The sequence below is a fragment of the Oncorhynchus masou genome, chromosome 21 (genome assembly GCF_036934945.1).
Source record: "Oncorhynchus masou masou isolate Uvic2021 chromosome 21, UVic_Omas_1.1, whole genome shotgun sequence".
Lineage (NCBI taxonomy): Eukaryota > Metazoa > Chordata > Actinopteri > Salmoniformes > Salmonidae > Oncorhynchus > Oncorhynchus masou.
In genome coordinates this window covers 43,561,462-43,568,012 of record NC_088232.1, presented here as the reverse complement: position 1 = coordinate 43,568,012, position 6,551 = coordinate 43,561,462, and positions in this window count along the sequence as shown.

The following is a 6,551-nucleotide window of genomic DNA, read 5'->3' as shown; positions in this document are numbered from 1 at the left end:
CTGCCATCCAGGACCTCTATACCAGGCGGTGTCAGAAGAAGGCCCTAAAAATGGTCAAAGACACCAGCCACCCTGGTCATAGACTGTTCTCTCTGCTACCGCACGGTAAGCGGTACCGGAGTGCCAAGTCCAGGTCCAAGAGGCTTCTAAATAGATTCTACCCCAAGGCATAAGACTCCTGAACATCTAGTCAAATGGCAACCCAAAACCTTTCGCTTTCTCCACCCCTCTCCACACCACTGTCACTCTCTGTTGTCATCTATGCATAGTCACTTTAATTAACTCTACCTACATATACATACTACCTCAACTAACCTGGCCCTTCACATTGACTCTGTACCTGCACCCTCCTGTATATATTGTTATTTTTTACTGCTGCTCTTTAATTACTTGTTACTTTTATCTCTTATTCTTATCCTCATTTTTTGAAACTGCACTTTTGCTTAGGGGCTCGTAAGCATTTCACTCTAAGGTCTACAGCTGTTGTATTCGGCACGTCACTAATATTTTATTTGAGGTAGATCCCTTTTAGATTCCATGTAGAATCCTCTGTGGAAAGAGTTTTTCATGGAACCCAAAACAGTTATACTTGGAACCAAAACGGTTCTTTATGAAACCTTTTAGGTTCTAGATAGCACCTTTTTTCCAAGAGTATACACTCACCAGTATGAAGTAGCCAGGGAAAATGAGCTTGATGACACTGTGATAATTCTATAAGTATAAATAAGAACATGGTCTGGACGGGACATTATTCATTAGTCTTAAAAAAGATCCCATATCTTTCCCTCTCATCTCCCTCAATGGAATTATTAAAATGACACGCACACATCAAACGCTGTCACCCGGTGGGGCGGCCACGCTGCTCAAAACTTCATTTCTAATTTTCTCTCCTGGGTCCCCCCTTCTCCCAGGCAATCTGTCTTCCTGACGGCCGTGGTCCCCCCGCTAAGTGCCCACGGGCACGAAAGACAGCCGCCGGTGACGGGAGCACTCTGGGGTTGTCACGGGCTGATGGCGAAGTTTCCCCCGCTACACCGGGAGCGAGTGGATTCATCTTCATCTGCCTGGCTGTGATGACTTGCCTCACGCTGCTAACCGTTGCAGTGTCCAACACCGAAGGTAAATTAAAACAACACCTCACCCCCCTTGCCAGCGCTCACTTCAACTCCCCTGTCTCTCTCTCCTTTCTCTCTCTTTCATTCTGTCAAACTCCTCTCTCTCTCAGTCTCTCTCTCTCTCTCCTTTCTCTCTCTTTCATTCTGTCAAACTCCTCTCTCTCTCTCTCTCTATGACACACACACACATACACGCACCACCCAAAGAAACTCTGTCAACACTTTTCTCAGCAGAGAAGTCTTAAATTAAGTGGTTGTTTGGTTCTGGGCTGCGTCTGTGGCCGGGGTGTGTGGTGGGGTACAGATGAAGAGGGGAGAGGGGTGAAGTGATAGGAGTTATGAGAGGGGTTTTGAGATAGGAGAGGGGAGTTGAGAGCTGATTGGTGATTATCGGGAGGGGCCAGACACGGTTCCCCCCTATCTGAGGGAGGAGGATCAATTGGAAATAATTGGATATACCTCTTGGTGTTATGACAAGAATTGGTTCCCTACCATTTTTAGTGTACCTTACCTCGGAGGCATCCTGCTACTTTTGGACTTTTTATTTTATTTTTTACTCCAAGTAATATGGACTTAAAAGAAAAGGGATTTAAAGGGATGGGTTTATATGTCCCCATAGAACAATATAGGCAATATCAATTTATTGACTGAATGTAAAAATTTGACTTGCATTGGCCCCAGCTAAGGGTTCAAAGCTATCAATGCCCCAACAGCACCATGCATCTCCATGTACACACCTCCAACATTAATGTCCCATATAAAACAGGCAGGGTGCGACGCAGACTGACCAACATGTCCCTTCAAACATGTGCAGGAGAAACAGATTTATCTCATTTACACATTATGATGGACAAAGTCATTTGGATGAGAATTATAGTGGTTTTGTAAGCTATAAAGCATATCATGACCATTAGGCTTTTACACACTGCCCTGGCCTGGCATAACTGAAGATGCGCTCTGCAAGCTACACATCCCTTCCAACGTCATTAAATCCCTTTAAAAATAGCCTAATTTGAGGAGCAATAAAAAATGTAATAATTTTATTACCAAAAGAGTATTTAACAAGTCGCTAATGAAATGCCAAAGGCAGGTTAGCTACGTTTAACCTTCAGAAATAAAACCATGGATCACCGTCTACCTCGAGGCATTATGGGACAGAAATGTCATATTCCATTATCCTCCACACCTGAAGTGGTGCATTGGTTCTCTCACTCTGTCTCGCACACACATACGTGCGCACCCACACACACTCCACGAGTGGGGGTGGAAAATTAGGTGATTCAATTATTGACCATTCTGTACGCATGGGGAGAGGATACAACGGCACAGATCTTTATGCATGGGGCGGGCAACACACACACACACACTCAGGGAGAAGGGCACAACACAGCACACTCAGGGAGAAGGGCACAACACAGCACACTCAGGGAGAAGGGCACAACACAGCACTGCGGGCTGCTAAAGGCATTTTTTTAGGGTGCATTACACCCACAAAGGGTGTGTGTTTTTTTTGTGACACGTCTCAAACTGTGAAAGACTTCTGACGGGACACTGGGCGTAAAGAGACATCAGCTCGCTCTCACACAGTCTGCACACACACACACACGAGCTTGCACACAGAGACACACACACACAGTCTGTTCACCATGGCACTACAGTGGGCCACTCCACTGGAGCTCTCTACGGGTCAATTAAGGAGAAAATGAGACACTCTCAGTCTGTCACCATAAAAGAGGGATACCGCTCATATACCGTTAAACTGCCTGCCTGCCTGTGTGCGCGCGCGTGTGTTTGGAGAGGAAGTGAGACATATTTCCAGTCAAGTAATTGTCAAGTCCTTAAGGGGCAGAAATACACCAAGGTCCTCTTGAATTGACCCATACATTATCTTACATTAATGTTGAGCCACATCTCCTTTGAAGCACAGAAATAATTTATGACCGATAACAAAAAGACTCTATTTCCAATAACTAGTCCCCTTTCCGGTCTGAGGGAAGGCCCCTCAAAGTTAATTGAAAAGTTTCCGGGCTTCATTTGCATAAGAAACACATTGAAATGTTGAAAAATTATAAATAAATAGGTGGTCAGGTGTGAAATATAGCTTTTGGCGGGGGGGTCGTTTATTACTATAGCTTTAATTATCTGATGTGTGTGGTTTGAGTGCGTCCATGTGCATGTGTGTGTCCGTGTCTATGTGTGTGTGTGCTTGTGCACGCTTGTGTGTGTGTATGTGAGTTGTGTGTCACCTGGCTGGACCTTAATGAGAAATATCTTGATGGATAATCGGAGGAGGAGGACAGAGAGGTTAAAAGATACACACAGAACTGTGCTCTGGATAAGAGCGTCTGCTAAATGACTTAAATGTAAATGTAAATGTAAACTGTTCTCTATAGACAGGTATAACACACACTTTTACACAGTGCTGTATGTAGCGTACAGAGGTGGTGTGGTGAACTCAGAGGTGGTGAGTAACCCATCTTGAGACTCAAAGACTTGAAAAAAGTATATAATCTTGTGGTGAGCAGAGTAGCCGGGGTGAATGAGGGGCAAGTCACTCACTTGTTTGACCTCTCTCTCTCTCTCTCTCTCTCTCTCTCTCTCTCTCTCTCTCTCTCTCTCTCTCTCTCTCTCTCTCTCTCTCTCTCTCTCTCTCTCTCTCTCTCTCTCTCTCTCTCTCTGTGTCTCTCTCTCTCTCTCTCTCTCTCTCTCTGTGTGTCTCTCTCTCTGTCTCTCTCTCTCTCTCTCTTCTCTCTCTCTCTCTCTCTCTCTCTCTCTCTCTCAATTCAATTCAATTCAATTCAAGGGCTTTATTGGCATGGGAAACATGTGTTAACATTGCCAAAGCAAGTAAGGTAGATAATATATAAAGTGAAATTAACAGTAGACATCACACATACAGAAGTTTCAAAACAATAAAGACATTACAAATGTCATATTATATATATACAGTGTTTTTACAATGTACAAATGGTAAAGGACACAAGATAAAATAAATAAGCATAGATATGGGTTGTATTTACAATTGTGCGTGTTCTTCACTGGTTGCCCTTTTCTCGTGGCAACAGGTCACAAATCTTGCTGCTCTGATGGCACACTGTGGAATTTCACCCAGTAGATATGGGAGTTTTTCCCAATTGGATTTGTATTCGAATTCTTTGTGGATCTGTGTAATCTGAGGGAAATATGTCTCTCTAATATGGTCATACATTGGGCAGGAGGTTAGGATGTGCAGCTCAGTTTCCACCTCTTTTTGTGGGCAGTGAGCACATAGCCTGTCTTCTCTTGAGAGCCATGTCTGCCTACGGCGGCCTTTCTCAATAGCAAGGCTATGCTCGCTGAGTCTGTACATAGTTTCAAGCTTTCCTTAATTTTGGGTCAGTCACAGTGGTCAGGTATTCTGCCGCTGTGTACTCTCTGCTCTCTCTCTCTCTCTCTCTCTCTCTCTCTCTCTCTCTGCTCTCTCTCTCGCTCTCTCTCTCTCTCTCTCTCTCTCTCTCTCTGCTCTCTCTCTCTCTCTCTCTCTCTCTCTCTCTCTCTCTCTCTCTCTCTCTCTCTCTCTCTCTCTCTCTCTCTCTCTCTCTCTCTCTCATAGTTTGCCAGTCTGTTTTTCACTGGTTTATAGTTCCAGTGTCTCTTTTCAGTCTTATTGTGTGTGTATATCCTGTTATGGCCCAGATAGAGAAATATCAGTTGAACACAGTGAAACAGTGAACTTCATCCTATTTCTCGGGTCACGGTGATAATAATGTAATAATAATAACGTCGCTTTCTGGGTTGAGGAGTGTCTGTTCTGTTCTCTGATTTAAATGTGGTTGTTGAGTTAAATATATTTAACATTCAACGTTCTTCTGTGATCTGAAAACCCTGAGTGAGACGTCCCTATTTTACCATCACACCCAACACTCATGTTAGAACGCTCGCTTCGATCCAGAATAGGAGCACAAAGGCCAGACAGACAGTCCTCTCTGAATCTATGTCTCCTCGCTCAGATAGTAGACATGTGGCCACCTCTGTCTCTACTCCCACACCCTCCTCCCTCAGACAGAGGACATGTGGCCACCTCTGTCTCTACTCACACACCCTCCTCGCTCAGACAGAGGACATGTGGCCACCTCTGTCTCTACTCACACACCCTCCTCCCGCAGACAGAGGACATGTGGCCACCTCTGTCTCTACTCACACACCCTCCTCCCTTAGACAGAGGACATGTGGCCACCTCTGTCTCTATTCACACACCCTCCTCCCTCAGACAGAGGACATTTGGCCACCTCTGTCTCTACTCCCACACCCTCCTCCCTGACTCCTCCTCCCTTACTTTTTTCTCCTCTTTTTATACATAAAGAAAACAGCTTGCGTTGCCCTGCAGGTAGAGCAGCGGGCGCTCCGCTTTCACCTTCACTCCTTCTCTCCGGTCACTTCCCCGTAGAGTGGGAACCATAATGGTAACTCCTGGGGTGTTTTTTTCTCTCGCCCAACCCCTCGTCTCTGTCGGGGTAGCAGGAGGGAAGGAGGGGTCAGTAGTAGCAGCAGCGGTGCATGGCGTGCCCTACTCAGCCTTATTAAAGTGGAAGGAGGCGATATATTTCGCCCCCCAGCCCAGAAATACACCCAGATAGACAAGTGAGCGAGGCTAATCCCAGGGATGAAATTAGCAGGTGCAGTGGCGGGGGCTGGTGCAGTGCTGCTGGATGATGAACGAGGTTGAGCCGGCTATATGCCCGCCGTCCACCGGGATAATTATGCACGGCTCCCAGGCTCCGGGCTGGGATCTGTCTGTCTCTCTGTCGGCTCTGACCCTCTTTTTTGATGACTATATTTCAATGGGGGGTTCTGACTGTGCTTGAAATAAATAGTAAAAAGCTATTAAAATTGAAATTGTTTTAGGGCGGGGAAAGGAGGTGGGGGAGGAGGGTGCCGAGGGGGCGAGGGAACGTGACCTTATCAGAGGATATTTTCTAGGTGCGAGTCGAGCGAGCGAGGTACTCCGCGTGGTGACTGTGGAGGGGATTCTCGTGGATTGCCTCGATCTGAGGGCACACTTTGCTGGCCCGTCTTTGACTACTGTCTTGTGTGCACACCACTTCCCGCTCTCTTTTTCTCCTTTTCTCCATCGCTTTCTCCTCTGAGCTCCTTTCATTGAGGTAAAATAGCTTCATATTCAGGAACTGACTTCAGACAACCAGACCATTGAGTGGTTTCACTTAGATGGAGGAGCAAGTAGGTGAAATTGTAGGATCATCATTTTCAACGACATTTTCCACCTACAGTGTATTGGGAAAGTATTCAGACCCCTAGACTTTTTCCACATGTTGTTACGTTACCGCCTTATTCTAAAATGGTTTATTTGTTTTTTTCTCTCATTAATCTACACACAATACCCCATAATTACAAAGCAAAAACAGGTTGACATTTTCTGGGGCAAATGTATAAAAAATA